This window comes from Dendroctonus ponderosae, unplaced genomic scaffold, assembly GCF_020466585.1.
Source record: "Dendroctonus ponderosae isolate FM_Combo_2020 unplaced genomic scaffold, Dpon_F_20191213v2 Dpon_F_20191213_232, whole genome shotgun sequence".
NCBI lineage: Eukaryota > Metazoa > Arthropoda > Insecta > Coleoptera > Curculionidae > Dendroctonus > Dendroctonus ponderosae.
In genome coordinates, this window is record NW_026018441.1 from 1 (window position 1) to 15,165 (window position 15,165).

General features: G+C 35.7%; 1 long non-coding RNA gene across 1 annotated transcript; it reads right to left on the bottom strand.

Annotated features, from left to right (window-relative positions):
- Positions 1–9,095: 9,095 nt before the first annotated feature.
- LOC125503687 lies at positions 9,096–9,553 on the bottom strand. The gene is made up of 2 exons (XR_007281018.1): positions 9,336–9,553; positions 9,096–9,262 (listed from the first exon to the last, which is right to left on the bottom strand). It is a non-coding gene; the product is annotated as an uncharacterized LOC125503687 (long non-coding RNA).
- Positions 9,554–15,165: the final 5,612 nt, after the last annotated feature.

Consider the following 15,165-nt stretch of genomic DNA (forward strand, 5'->3'; position numbering starts at 1 on the left):
TATCTTTACATAAATATGCCGGACATATTCTATGTTTGTGGTTCCAACAGGTTGCTTTTCACATATTTAGCAAATAGATGCTTTGCATTGTGTATAAACTAAATTAGCTTTATGTATGCGTTTCAATGGCACCAAAGAGCAAAACACCATAACTTTCGATCTAAAGGTTAGTAGGCGTATTGTCGCAATCGCTATGTTCGCAATATGCATATCCAACAATTATGTATGCTGTATGCAGATACTTTGTTCTTAGGCAAACTTAGAAAAAACCGTTAATAGGAGTGCGCAATTCAGCAGGTTTTTATGAACAATCAAACGGTAAAATGTTTAAGAAAAAAAGCGATTGTGGAGGAAAACTGTTTAAGCTACTGTTTGACGAAATGAATCACTGAAACATTAATGTGTAATTAGTTCCTTTTTGAATCATGTTTCGAATTGGAAAACCCCCAACAGCCATTTGTATGCTTGAAGCCTAGCAATAACGACACGAGTTTTTACGTCCTTGCACAGTGCATTTTTATATGATATTTATTAGAGGATTTTTCCTACTGGTTTGCACTCCATGACTCAGGCAAAGCTGCTTATAGTAACACTGGGTTTGTGCAAAAATCAAAATCGAACGCGGTTCGTGATTGAACGAAAGAGCGTTGGTGACTATTGCTAGAACCGTTGTAAAATATCCAATGACGTGTCGAATAAATAACAAAAAAGAAATAATGTTTATGAATGGAGTCTGTACAAGCGGTTGAAGGACGTCCGCTCGCATATACCACTTTCCATATTGAGCTTTTGCCATACGGTTTCGTATTGAAATATGCAGGAAAAAGGCGCTTAAAACAACGAAGAATGGGCGTAAGAATAATTTCATAGCTAAGAACAGTCGGGTTTTTATTAGACGAGGATTAACGTTTGTTCATACAACAATAATGGATGTCTTTTAAGTTTAAAATTTTTAATTTAATTTAAATCAATCACAGCTTTTTCTTGAGGCGTTGTGCAATGCATATAGTGTTGAAAAACAACAATAAATAATAATAATACAGCTTGCATTAAGCTATTCGATTTCCTCACTATTCGAAAGCGTAAAACTCAGTCGACCTCAACTAGGAACGCTTAAGGTCGCAAGTTATAGACTAAATAAGAAAAAACTCCCACAATCTCAGTATATCTGGGTGTGTGTCTGGTCGACAAATTACAAAGCGGAAGTGATTTTTCCATGCAATAAACAAGAAAGACTAGTGAGGTCGTAATTAAGCTGCTGAACCTGCCTTGTTGAGAAAACTATGGTTTAATGAAGCTAAAAGTGCAAAAAATCGCAGTCAGATTTTAGGTCCAATTTTCCATAATTAATAACCATGACTCAGGTTTTTTTCCCGAAACCACTTGGTCATATTGATAGAATATTTTTTCGTTGGTTCAACAGCTTTATCCTTAAGTTTCAATGACAAAGCCGCTGAAAACGTGTTGTCCTTCCGTACCCTCTCTAATGGTTCCTTTATTTGAAAACTGGTTCTTATAAGCGATTTCCGCTGGAAGATTGTGAACGAAGATCAACCATTCATTAGACTCGAATATGACTAAAACATTCAGCCGAAATTGTAGACGAAGAGCTTTTAATAGATTTCTGAGTAAATTATAGCCTTGGGTAATTAATGTTTGCAAAGGTTTTTGAGACATGAACAGGAAAACAGTCAAAGCAAAAAACGCGAATATTCATGAAATTCTTCAGGAAGCAATTACAACCTACATCCATATAGATCAATTATTGCCTAGTAATGAAGCATCAATATGAATATCTTCGCGCTAATAATAAATCAAACGGTAATGTAACGTAATTATTATTAATAATAACAACTCAAATGGAACATGCAGTTAAATGGCAGTAGTTCAAGGCAGGTAAGGATGTGGGAATTATCATTTAAAAATGTGTTTTTTTTTTGCTTTTGAATACTTTGCAATCTTCCTGGGTTTGGAGGCTGTTGTTCGCATAAAAAATCCAACGCAATTCACACTGAAGCGGCAGTTTACATTAATGGAAAAAAAACAGTATATAACGGCCGCTAATTGGAACCAACGTCAGGTTGTATGAGAAAGCGGTCAACAACGCGTACCCGAAAAAAAGAAGCAGCACAATCAATAATAATAATCTTCACCGTCGGTTTTATTTGCCCAATCAATAAGCGAGCTTGGATGGTGCCATTTTTATTCGAAATCACCAAGCGATGCTTACCTGTGGTGTTAATAAATCTCGTGGCTTTCTGTTTGAACTAGAAACCAGATTTATCCATTACCAATGCTGGGTTTCTTCGATCAATTCGGTGCAATCTGAAACCGAAAAACGGTGCATAAATATTGATGCTAAAAACCAGACTATTTTTTGATTTTTTCGGATGGAAAACGGAACAACCGGGGTTTTGGGGCACGTGCCATAACAATGCCTTTACCACCTGCTTGAAACTCAATTACAAAAACAATCAATCCGAAACAATCTAAGCAATCTTTTCCTTCACACTCTTCCACCGCTTAAATACCATACTTCACATCTATTTGCATAGTGACTATTGTCCGAAGAAGTCCGTGTTCACTCATTGTGACTCAAACAGGCGCAGCTTTTTAACGATCGAAAAAGAAAAAACATCGACCGGACGTCCAGTGTTTAAGCTACAATTTACTGGGCAAATATGCGGGCAAAAGCCACGTTTGCGATGGGTTTCCTAATATTTATATGGTTTCTTGAATTACAGGATGAACTGATTTTTCTGTACATTTTTGGTCAGTAGATGGCATTTTTGGGAAAAATTCAAATCGCGTTGAAAAGTTTAAACAATGCATGATTTTTCCAAAAAAGTAATAGGAAGCAACGAATTTGTTAAAAAACACGGTAGAAGCTTCAGATTATACCTTATCGGTCAATGCTAAGTGGTTTTTCGCGCTTTTAATATTTAACCGACAACTTTCAAACACTTTAATGGGTAGATTGGGAATCTTCTTAGCTCGCAAACAATCCCTTGAACTGGAAAAACATACGAATGTAAAGTTTTGATTTTTGACTGAAAATTTCCTACCGGTAGAGGTAAATTTTTTGAAAAAATAGTTAATATCTATAAATGCATTGAATTCCACAAGGAAGACACATTTTTCAAGGAAGTGAGAAATGCAATGGACGGGTTGAAAAACACGCTAACGTGTCAGATTCAAAAACCTACATTTTCAGCCTTTTTTGAACAGTTTTCCAGCTTTCGAAATCTTTAATTGACGATGTTTTACTTATAATCGACTAGAATACTTTTTATGTGTACAATGGGGAACATGCATGTGAATGTGATTTCTGACCGAAAATTTCCAAACCGGCGAGGTCGATTTCTTGAAAAAATATAAATTCTCTCGAAATGCATTCAATTCCACATCATTTTAATCTTACCGAAGCGGAAAACCGTGCGTTAACGAACTTTGTCCGTCAGTATTTTGCTTATTCCAGACTAAACCTTTTATACCGGCATACCGGCAATGTGAAATTTTTATTATTAAGGATGGAGGTAGATTTTTGAAAAATATTAACTATCTCAAAATGCCCTGAATTCCATTTTATTTTCATCTAAAGGAAGCGAGAAATGCAACGAGCTAATTGAAAAATAAACTATAAGTTTAAGATTCGCAAAAATCGACATGTTTACACACTTGAAATATGCATATTGGGGAGTTTCTTGTGTCGAATGCAATCGATTGAGCGCAAAAAGCACGAATGCGAAATATTTATTTTTGAACCAAAATATCATAAGGACGGGAGTCAAAAAATTTCAATTATCTCAAAATACCCCAACTTCTACATCATTTTCACCTCAAGCAAGTGAGAAATGCAATGGACTGATTGAAAAACACTTCAGGTTCAAAAAACTTACATTTTACGCCGTTTTGAACGGTGTTTCACCATTCAAAATTTTTAATTGCAGATGTTTTACTATTAATCGACTAGAATACTTTTTATGTGTACATTGGGTGGTTTCTTAGGTCGCAAACAATCTATTGAAGTCGAAAAACATGTATGTAAAATTTTGATTCTTGACCGAAAATTTCCTAAGCCGAGAAGTCGATTTTTTCTTAAATATAAATTATCTCAAAATGCCTTGAATTCCACATCATTTTAATCTTGCCGAAGCGGAAAATGCAACGAGCTCGTTGAAAATCACGCTAGAAACTTCAGATAAAAAAAACGAAATTTTGGCATTTTTTGAACGGTCTCTGTGCGTTAACGAACGTTAACTGACGATATTTTCCTTATTATGGACTAAAAGAATTTATTTGTGCATATTGGCGAGTTTCTTACGGCGAATGCAATCGCTTGAGCCCAAAAAGCGCGAATGTGAAACTTATTTTTGACTGAATATTTCCTAAGGGTGGAGGTAGATTTGTGAAAAATATCAGCTATCTCAAAATGCCTCGAAGTGCACTTTATTTTCATCTCAAAGAAGCGAGAAATGCAATGAACTAGTTAAACAATACACTGGAATTCAGATTCGCAAAAATCAATATTTTTGCCCATTTTGAAAAAGTTTTTGAGCGTTTACAAACTCAGCCGACGATATTTTTCTTATTATACGCTAAAAGACTTCAAATATGCATATTGGGGAGTTTCTTACGTCGAATGCATTCGATTGAGTGCAAAAAATACGCATGTGAAATTTTTCTTTTTGAATTCAAATTTAATAATGGCGGAGTAAAAAAATTTCAATTCTTTCAAAATGCCAGCTAGACAAGCTAGACCATTTATATTTAAGCATTTTTTCAGCATTCAAAATATTTAATCGACGATGTTTTACTTATAATCGACTAGAATACTTTATATGTGCATATTAGACGTGCCGTGCGTTTCTTATACCGAAAGCATTCCATTGCGCCCGATAAAACTGCATGTAAAATTTTCATTTTTGCCCGAAAATTTCATTAGGGTTGGAGGCCGATTTTTTGAAGCAATGTCAATTCACTTAAAACTTTTCGAAGTCATTTTTATTCCACTTCGGGAAATGTAACGAACTCATTGGAAAATCCGCTAAAAGCTTGCAATCCATATTTTTGGTCTTTTTTAATCGGTTTTGGGACATTTACGATCTTTAACCGACGATATTTTCCTTATCATAGACTCAAACATTTTAGATATGCATATTGGGGAGCTTCCTAGGTAGATCGCAAGCCATCTACCAAACTCGAAAAACACGCATGTGAAATTTTTGAATTTTTATCGAAAATTTCTTAAGAGATTAAAGCCAATTAAAAAAAAAGTAGTTTCTTAAATGCCTCAAATTTCTATATCCAGTTTATCACAAAGAAGCGAGGAATGCAACCAGCTCTTAAAAAACGCTTCGAGATCCGAGAAATCGAACATTTCCACTTTTGAGCCATTTTTGAGCGCCTTCGATCGAGCACGATCTCTCACTTATACCCGTATTACATACTCTATCACTTGCATATTGAGAGCGAAAAGATGCCGTCGAGCTGAAAACCCCAAATGTGAAAGTGCGATTTTTGATGGAAAAGTTATCCCTTCGGTCTCATTTCCATTTTCTTTGTCGCTCAGTTAAATAACCTACAATTAGTGAAAATCGGTAATTGTAAAACAGGCTTTACATTTTAAGCAGTTTGTTGTAATCTTTAATGATGATAATTATTTACTTTGGCCGTAAACGTACGAACATAAATCCTTGTACGCTAATCTGGAATTATTTCAGCTCTAATCGGGCAACTTGCGTGAAGCTTTCTAATGGCTCGGAACCGACTAGCTAAAAGAAAATGTTGTTGCTCGGTGCTCTTATCTAGAAGGTCCAGCCCAAGAGAAGAACCACACGCATACAATTAAAAATTTTTCGGCAATGAGTCATTAGCAGAAATAGACTGAAATTGAATGAACCGCCTTTGACTGACCCTGACATTGCTGCAGCGACATTGTGAGTTTTTCGAACAGGATGCGGAACCTGCGAACCGAAAAACGCCGCTTAAATAATCGCAAAGACTTCATTCCTTTCTTTGCGTAACTTTAATTAATTCAGCTGCTAGACCTGCAAATTCATATTATCCGTATCAAAAGAAAGTGAATTATATGGAACCAGCAAAATTGGTTATGAGGTAATTTTTGGCCTGGTTTAAGCATTAAGGTTTTTAGTGGCTTGATCGAAAAACTCCGAAAAAAGTTGAGCCTGATCCTTGGCAAAGAAAGTTGACGTTAGTTAAAGCAGGATTTGTTGGCATTTGCTTCCAATGTCCGTAACTTCTAAAATATGGCGAACCATTTTAGCGCATATAAAAGATAAATTAGTGTTAATTTTCCGAAAAATTTGAGTAAATTTCTGAAAACTTTTTCAGAGAGCTTCTAGAGGTAAAGCGGTCGCTTCAACGCTGCTTGAGCCCTTGCTTAGGGAGGTCGTAATGTCGCAAATAAGGTGACAAGTCACTTCAAAGTTTTATAGAATATAGAAGATCTTTGAATGGGAAGCACTTGACTCACATCCTCGATTGTTGTGACTTTTCACAAATATCCAGTTATCGACGCAAATTGATGGTTTCCACACATCTACAATTGCTTCTCTTTCCAACATTCGTAACTTTCCAAATAGGACGCAAAATCATTTACAAGTTTCACAGCATATAGAGCATTATGAATGTTAGAGCCATGAAAACTTCAATAACAATTATTCAGTCCAGCAGCACTAAACTTTCCACACATTTTCAAGCCTTGTAACTTCTCGTTCAAACTGGCGTATTCTAAATAAATTTATTTTTCGAAATCGATGTTTATCAAATCCACTTAAAGAATATTTCAGTCAATTCTACGGCAACCTAGAATTGGGCGAATGCTTTGCTTGATATGAAAGTAGCAGATTGCGGAGATGATCAAATTAACATTCAAGCCTATTGGAAATTAGTGGCAAACTTTAATTAGCGCTTGTGAATTCTAAGTAGTTAAGTGATTTGTTCAACTAATAATCGCCAGACTTTGCAGCCACTTTCTTCTCCAACATTCGTCCACTTGGAGCAATAATGTGGTAACGTACACTATCGATTTCACACTTTAAGACGCTTTTTTTTAAATAAACATTCTTGGACGTGAGCATACGACTAATTGCATAAAGACTTATATTGATTAGGAAATGGCCATTTTGAGTAATATTGGCGCGCTTACTTTTTCTCGGTGACTTTCACAGATTATTAGCTCGAGTGAATTGGCAAATCGCTTTTGTTTTTCACATCTGTGCTCGAATTAATGCAGGAAGGATTTCAGTGTCTTATTTTATCATTAGTGCACCAGTAGAAATTCGAATTAAATTCAACTCGTGAAGGGAATGAAGAATTATTCAATTATTTTTTGCGTTAATTTCCATTATAACTTGCCTGCTATCAACCAAATCACCAATTAGAGATATTCATCTGAAATATCGATTTTTACCCTTTATATGCTGGCTGATTAATGCTCATTTCAGGCAACGCTGCTAATTAAAATTATTACTCATATTTCGATCAGAGATCGAAGATATCGATTGGTTATTGCTCAAAGTAGCCTTGAGTGCGGAATGGCCTTATTGGGGTTTTAACACTGCAAAGCTTTATTGACTGGTAAGGTTAGCAAGTGAAAAAAAGGAAATTTTTATAAATTCACCTAACAATAGACTGTGGTTATCTAGGAAATTGCTAAAAACCATTGATTTTTTGTCGAGAAGTGATAAATGTGATGAATGCCAGGCATTGTTCTACTGCAATTGTTCTAAGATAATTGTTAAGTAAGCGTCTAAGTGAGTAATTAGAGGGAGTGATAAAGTCGTTAAATACCAAATTTACGTAAAAATCTAGAAACTTGCAAAAGCCGTAAATTAAAAAAAAAATTAAATTTTCATACTTTCAAAAAATATCACCAAAAAACTACTTCAAAAACACTTTGAGTTTGGCAGTTTCTCCAATTTTCGCATTGTTTTCTGTTAATTCTAATTACACCACTCATAAAAACTCATAGAACAATTTTATCAGCAACAATATCAAAATTAAAAAAAAAATGAAAAAACTAACCAGCAAATCAGCCGACAAAAGCCCTAATCCAAATGGTAATAAAATCCACAATTCCAGTCAATTTCGCGGCCAATAAGCACAAAGCACTGAAAAAGCACACAAAGTCGGTTTCAGTTTTTTTTCTAACGATCGATTCGCCACTTGTCTGTATTCACTAGCGGACTGAACGAACCACAGGTAACCCGGGTTCACCTGTTCGAATATGAGGTGGGGCGTGCTGAAGAGAATACCATTTTACCTACCCAGCATACTCAATGTGTGCACCATGGACCGTGTTGATGGTGAGCCGAGTTTTCGACTTTCCTTGGTTTTTTTTTTGAGCAACAAACCTTTTTCCCTTCAAATTTACTTTGAATCGTTGGCAGACTAATGTAGGGAGAACTGTTTGCTTTGTTGCATTTTCATTGTCGATAAACAGACATTTTCTTCGTTTGGATCTTTTCCAGAGGGGTTTGATGGTTTTGAATAACCGGGAATTTTTCGACTTTCCCTCTTTTGAAGAATAACATCCTTCGTCTTCTACACCGCTGAATAAAATCATCCACCGAAAGGTTTTCCATTCAAAATTTCAGGATTTTGGCGCATTAAACGGGCAACTTATAATTGCTAATTTAAAAAATGTCCGTATTTCGCCCAGGATGAAAAGGTGATTAATCTTAAATAAAACTAACCATTACTGGAAAGCGAACGAATGTTCATCATTAGCTCGATGTTGACCTCAAGTACCATTTTTTCCATTGGGTTTTTTTTCTAATTAGCACTTCATCGATTATACCGTTTCAAGCCGAATTAAGAAATTGCGATGTTTTCTAGCTGAGAATTTTCAAAACTTTTCCGCGTTGGTATTTTCCGTGCAGACACCTTCGCATCATGCAAATGACCGCATATTATCAAGTGATAAATGCACTTTCACTTTTTCCCATTGCATCGGCAACTATTGATACCAGAAGAGTGACATTTTTCATTTTCATGCGCTGATCGTTTCGTGTCAAGCCACCATTGAGATCGGGCGAAGAGGAAAAAACAAACGCAACAAATTACCATCATCTAGTAGAAAATGGTTTATTCAATCTCCCATCTGGTGTTATTAAACGAAGAGTGCAAGAACACGCTTACCACTGCATGCTTCCTTGCGTTCCACATCTATTATACAATTACTCTTCCTTTCCTGAATGTAATCCTTTATGGTCTGTTGGTTTTCGGATTCTGGTACCTAATGGAGCAAATTAGATAAGAAAAAAATTACTCAAAATTGAACTTTATAAGCTGGCTAATGTGGTCATCACCCTGCACAATTTGGACTAATCGTGTAAGCAACGCAAATGTTGTATTAACCATTTCACATTACTTGCTGTTTCTGGTGCCTACTTGTGGGTAAATTGAAACTAAATTACCATTAACTTGTTAAATCAATGTTGAATTTTAATTTGACCAGCAGAACTAAATAAACTTCAATTAAACATTACTTAAAGTACAATTAGAAATTTATCAGCATAATATAATGTAAAGTGTACTTGCCTGAAATTACAAGATAACATTACATGGGAGTCTCTCAAGCGATCGGATGATTAATGAACTCTTCGACATTTCAATTGCGTTCAAAAGTCCACATACATCCATGACTTTGATGATGATCGTTGCATAATGTTCAAATGGCATTTAATGAAGTGCAGGCACTTCCTCAATTGAATAAAAATTCGTGTGGTTTCTTCGCTTTTATATGGAAATTGATCAATGTTGAATCACCTTGTAGTAAACTACTTAAAATAATGTCATCGAAGTTTTTAAATATTAGCATTCCTCTGGGTGATGTGTATGAATCTAGCGTGACGCTTGCGTGTGAAAATATTTGATTGATCAAAATGTTTTGCAATTGTTTCGCTAAACCTGGTTGAGAAAGCGCGAATATGTGAGAATTTTTTAAATAAATTGGCGTCTCAATTATTGCCATCAGCTGTTCTGAGATTCAAAGGCACTTTCATGTGCAAAACCGCCGACTTTTGGAAAACTCATTTGAGAACTGCAAGCGCTGTGTTTTCTTGTAACATGCACCACACATGGGAAGGTATTGAGATCTTTTGCGCATATTTTCCATCATCTCAAACTTCCGAAGGAACTTACCGATTCTTCATATTTTTAGCAACTACAATATTTTCGGTTAAATGTCGGAAATGCTTTTAAAAAAACTTCCATTCAAAATAGTAGTTTTCGATACAAGGGCGAAGAAGTGTTCCGATCGACGACGGCGTTTGACCGTCAGGAGTCCGAGAGTCAGGAGTTCGAAAAACGGATTTTCGCCCTCGTGTCGAACAATATTTTTTATTCAAATAAATGACATAACACGAATCATAAGTTATAATAAATAAAAGTAGCCAAAAATAAAAGACGTCAACTTCATATTTAAAATTTGATGTCAATGCCATTTTTGAAATTGTCATGTTTTGGCGTTTGTTATTTAAAAAAAGCGTACTTTTGTAAGCAAATAAAAGTGAAACAGTGAGTTGAAAATGCAAGTGTTTCTTTCAAGGCTCCAGTGTTTGTATAAGTTGCATATTTTGCATGAAATAAAAATGATTTTTTATTCGAATGAATCTAAAACTGCCATTTTTCGATCAGAAGCGATGATGCAGTTTTCTTTACTGTTCATTTGTTTTACTTTTACTCACGGATTTTTATGCACATGTGCGCAAAAGTAAATGTGACAAATTGAATCTGTCAATGTCATTATATTTTTTGAAGTATTTTTATTAAAAAGTAACCGATATTCTGTTTTAATTAATTACGTAGGTTTATTGAAAACTGTTAATTATAATTTAAAGTTTACTTACAATTTCTAAATTATAACTTTGTTACAAGTTGAGCCTCAAAGTCGTTCAAATGGTCTATTTTTCTGCGCTCGCCGATGTTGCCACAAGCAAAACACGATTTTTTTAAAGATCGCAAATTTTATGCAAAATATGCACCTTATAAATACATACCCTTGAACCTTGAAAGCAGCACTTGAATTTTCAACATTGTATATGCTTACAAAAGTACGCTTTTGTAAAATTACAAACGTCAAAACGTGACTATTTAAAAAATGGCATTGACATTGACAAATGTTAAATATTCCGTTGACGGCTTTATTTTTGGCTATTTTTATTTATTATAACTTATAATTCGTGTTATGTTTTTCATTCGAATAAAAAATGTTGCTCGATACGAGGGCGAAATCCGTTTTTCGAACTCCTGACGGATTGACACCCACGACTATCGTCTGGGGTCGTCCAACACTTCTTTTTGTTTCCCTAGATCGTCATTGGAGGATGACCAGGTCCACTTGACATCGACCCTCGCCACATGTCCAACCCATCTTCACTTATTCCGTGCCACTATTTCCATGACTCATGAGATTCCCGTCCTTCTCCTGATCTCATCGTTCCTTATTCTGTCCCTAAGGCCTAGTATCCAGAATTGAACGTTTGATGGCTCTCTGACACACTCTCAGGCGATTGGCACTTTTTTGTGTGAAAGTCATAGTCTCAAGGCCCTACGTCATGACCGGTAGAATACATTTCTCGAACACCTTAGTCCGCTTTAGATTAACTGCAGTTTTAAAATTTCTTAGGATGTGAGAGAGGTTACCTTACTTTRCCCAGGTGAGGCGCATCATTCTTGCAATATCCATCGTTTGGTTTTCACTCCCGAACTATTTTTGTTCAGTCACTGTTTTAATATTAATGTTTTCTAGGATGGCCTGGGTGTTATAAGAACTGAAGATCTTGGCTTTACCTAAGTTTATCTGAAGCCCCACTGCTTGTGATGCTTCTGTTAGCTCGTTTAACATGTTGGTGAGCAAGTACCTTCCGTCAAGGTTAATACCTTTTAACTCCCAATTCAAGGTCTTGAAAACTCCTTCCAAAGCCAAGGTGAAAACTTTTGGGGATCTTATTGGAGATTTAGGACCCTAGCCTTATCCGATTCATTTAGTACTGCCCATTCTTCTACCGAGTCAATACCTTTTGATAGTCGCCGAGCCCAAGGTGAAGAGGGACAATGTATTCCTTACATTTCTCCATCAGTGTCCGGACAGTCTGGATATGGTCGGTGGTCCTAAATACTTTTCCGAATCCCACTTGATCTATGGATTGCTAAAAGTCTAGTTTTTTACTCAAGCGTCTGGTCAGAATCTTGCTAAATACCTTGCCGATGTTTCTACAGTCTCCTTTCTTTAATAGGATTTTGACCTCGGCGTTTCTCTATGCTTGTGGGATGCGGCCCTCCTCCAGACACTYATTGAACAGGATGAGAATTGCTTTTTTCAGTGTTGCTCYTCSTTCTTTCAGCATTTCTGCTGTAATGCGATCTTATCCTGGAGCCTTGCGGTTGTCCATAGATCTCACTGCCTGCTCTAGTTGGGATGKGTCGATCTCCGGTATTTCTTCCGATCCCGCWTTTAGAATTTGTACTCTGTTAWCTCTCTGGTAACCTGTGTCTGTAATTTCCTGTCTGTAGAGCTTTCGGTAGAWGCTTTGAATGTTGGTCACGATCTCCTACTCTTCATACACTACTGTTCCTTTCCTTGTTTATTTCTCACTTTTCGCATGGTCTGTTTTCCCCTTGTCATACTCGATCTCAATTCCTTCATGTTCACTCCTCCACACTCCAAATCAATTGCTCCGGTGTGTATCGTATATTTTTTGATTTAAGACATCGATAGTGTTCAATCAATGTAGAGTGAAATCTCTCGACTGGTGAATTAGAATTACTGTTTTTTGATGTTCCGTAGTGCAATTCGATTTTGTATAATTTACAGAAGTTTTCTAGTCTTTATTTTTCAATTCTGATCCTTGGTCATACGTGATTTTTAACGGTAGTCCGTGGTTGGTAACGAAATTTAACAGGTTTTCTACTACTGACGTCCCTGTTAGAGTCTTCAAAAGGTAAGCTTGACCGTAGCTTGAAAATGCGTCAATAATGGTGAGAAATGCTTCTTTTTCAATCCTATAAGTGTCAGCTGTTTACTTACAACTGTTCAAAAGCGTGAATTTGTTCGAACGGCCTAGATGTTGTAGGTGTTAACTTAAATTTAATTATGGGGGGATTAGAATCGTATTTGTTTTTCTGACATATTTCGCATGAGTTCACGAACTGTTCGATATCGTGGATCATTTTGGGCCAATAGAATCTTAGAGTTAAGGAAACCATTATCTCGTTGATACCTCTATGACAGGTTTTCGTAGTGTGATATAGCGTCAACTTTTCGTTTTGATTATCAGATGTTTCTATATCTTCTAACATAACGGGGAATTGAACAAATTTGAAAGATGTATTTCTGATTGCGTGTACTTGTTATTATATTTTTATCTTTCTTGGATCTCAGTCAAAGTCTGAAGTAAACATTTTGAAACATCGTTTCTTTCATTACGTTTCAGCGAGAGAACAGTGCCATCATCAGATTTAAAATTTACACAAACTCATGATTGGTAAAAATCAACGTTCTTCTAGGTCTTTGCCTTCTTGAAACCTTAAATTTGGCTACAACATTATTTTTAACGTACAAAAACCATCAAATAAGTAAAGGAAAAGCTGGATAAATACTATGGGGATTCTGCACCCTTGATTTCCATGGTTAAGAAGTGGTTTACTGAGTTTCGTTGTGGTCGTACCAGCACAAATGACGCAGAACGTTCAGGTCGTCCAAAAGAGGTTGTTACGCCAGAAATGGTCGATAGAATTCATGGAACCACACTGGACTATCGGAGAATAAAAGGGCGTGAGGTGGCTGAGGCTGTAGGCATCTCAACTGAGATGGTACATCACTATTTACTCATGTAAAGAGTGATACATTTCTATATGAAACAGCTATCCGCACTAGGGACGATACGATACTGAGAAAGTATCAATACTTACTCAAATGAGTAGTAACCGAATCATCTTGCGATACTACTCATATCAGTATTCTGAAAGTATCGAACCCATTACCTGCTCACAATTTTATTGACTCGATATTGAGTGAATCTACATATAATCGTCATAAACACATTTTAAGTATACATTTTCGATGAGTTTTTCAAGACCGAAATTAACTGTTACCGTGAATTTTAACTGTAAAAAAGCCGTTTAAATAAGGGATTGTAATAAAATTCTTGGAATATATTTTAATGCATTTATTGCCATAAGGTAAACCAAAAATATTATTTCTAAAGGTTTCCCAAACAGTCGGTTGCTGCAAATATTTAGGAGACAAGCTTTTTCTATTGTGTGTCATAGCAGCACCAGCTTTAGGAAATATATATTCACTTATAAAAGTTAGGAAATATCGTTTTCATGTCTTCCAATGGGTCACTTTTCAAAGATATTGTTCAGTTCCATATTGTTTCGATATCGGCAATAAGTTTTAAAACTGACTGTTCAGAACCATTAATACGTATCTCTTTTATTCAACGCACAATTTCACGAACCTTAGATATAGGTATTCACACACTATAAAGCATCTTCAACAATGTGATTTATTGTGTGAGCCAAAGAGGGCAAATATTCCATTGAGCGTGCGAATAGCTAGATAGAACATATGCATTTTACTATTTTGAAGAAAATTACATGTCACACCTAAGAAACTTCGCTCGTTCATTTTTTCAGTCCAAATGTCCAATTTGAGACAAATATTGTCAATATTTGACAAAATTTAGTTTTAGCTATAGCTATAGCTACACAAGCTTCATATTTTTTGTGGGTCATCTTTTTTAAATAAGCTGCACTAAGTAGGAACCTTGAAATTAGGTTAAAGCACTTTTAGAAGACGTAAAAATCCTTCTCCTTCCACAATGTAGGAAAGCAATAATTACAAACAAAAAACTCTAAATCCTGCACTATTTTGTTGTATTTTGAACCTCCCTCCAAAATAGATATATCTAGTATATTCAATAAAGAAAAAGTACTAGAAATAACTTATTTTCCTTATTGGCCGAAACTTGTAAAAATGTGTCTTCTAAACTACTTTGTATGTTACTATCCGTACTAGCATCAAAAAAACTTTTTTATTCCAACATGTTTTCTAATTTAGAACCGCTAGATGTTGATGGCTGTGAGATATCCAACTCAAGTTCTTCAATAGACTTCACAAAATATCCTATA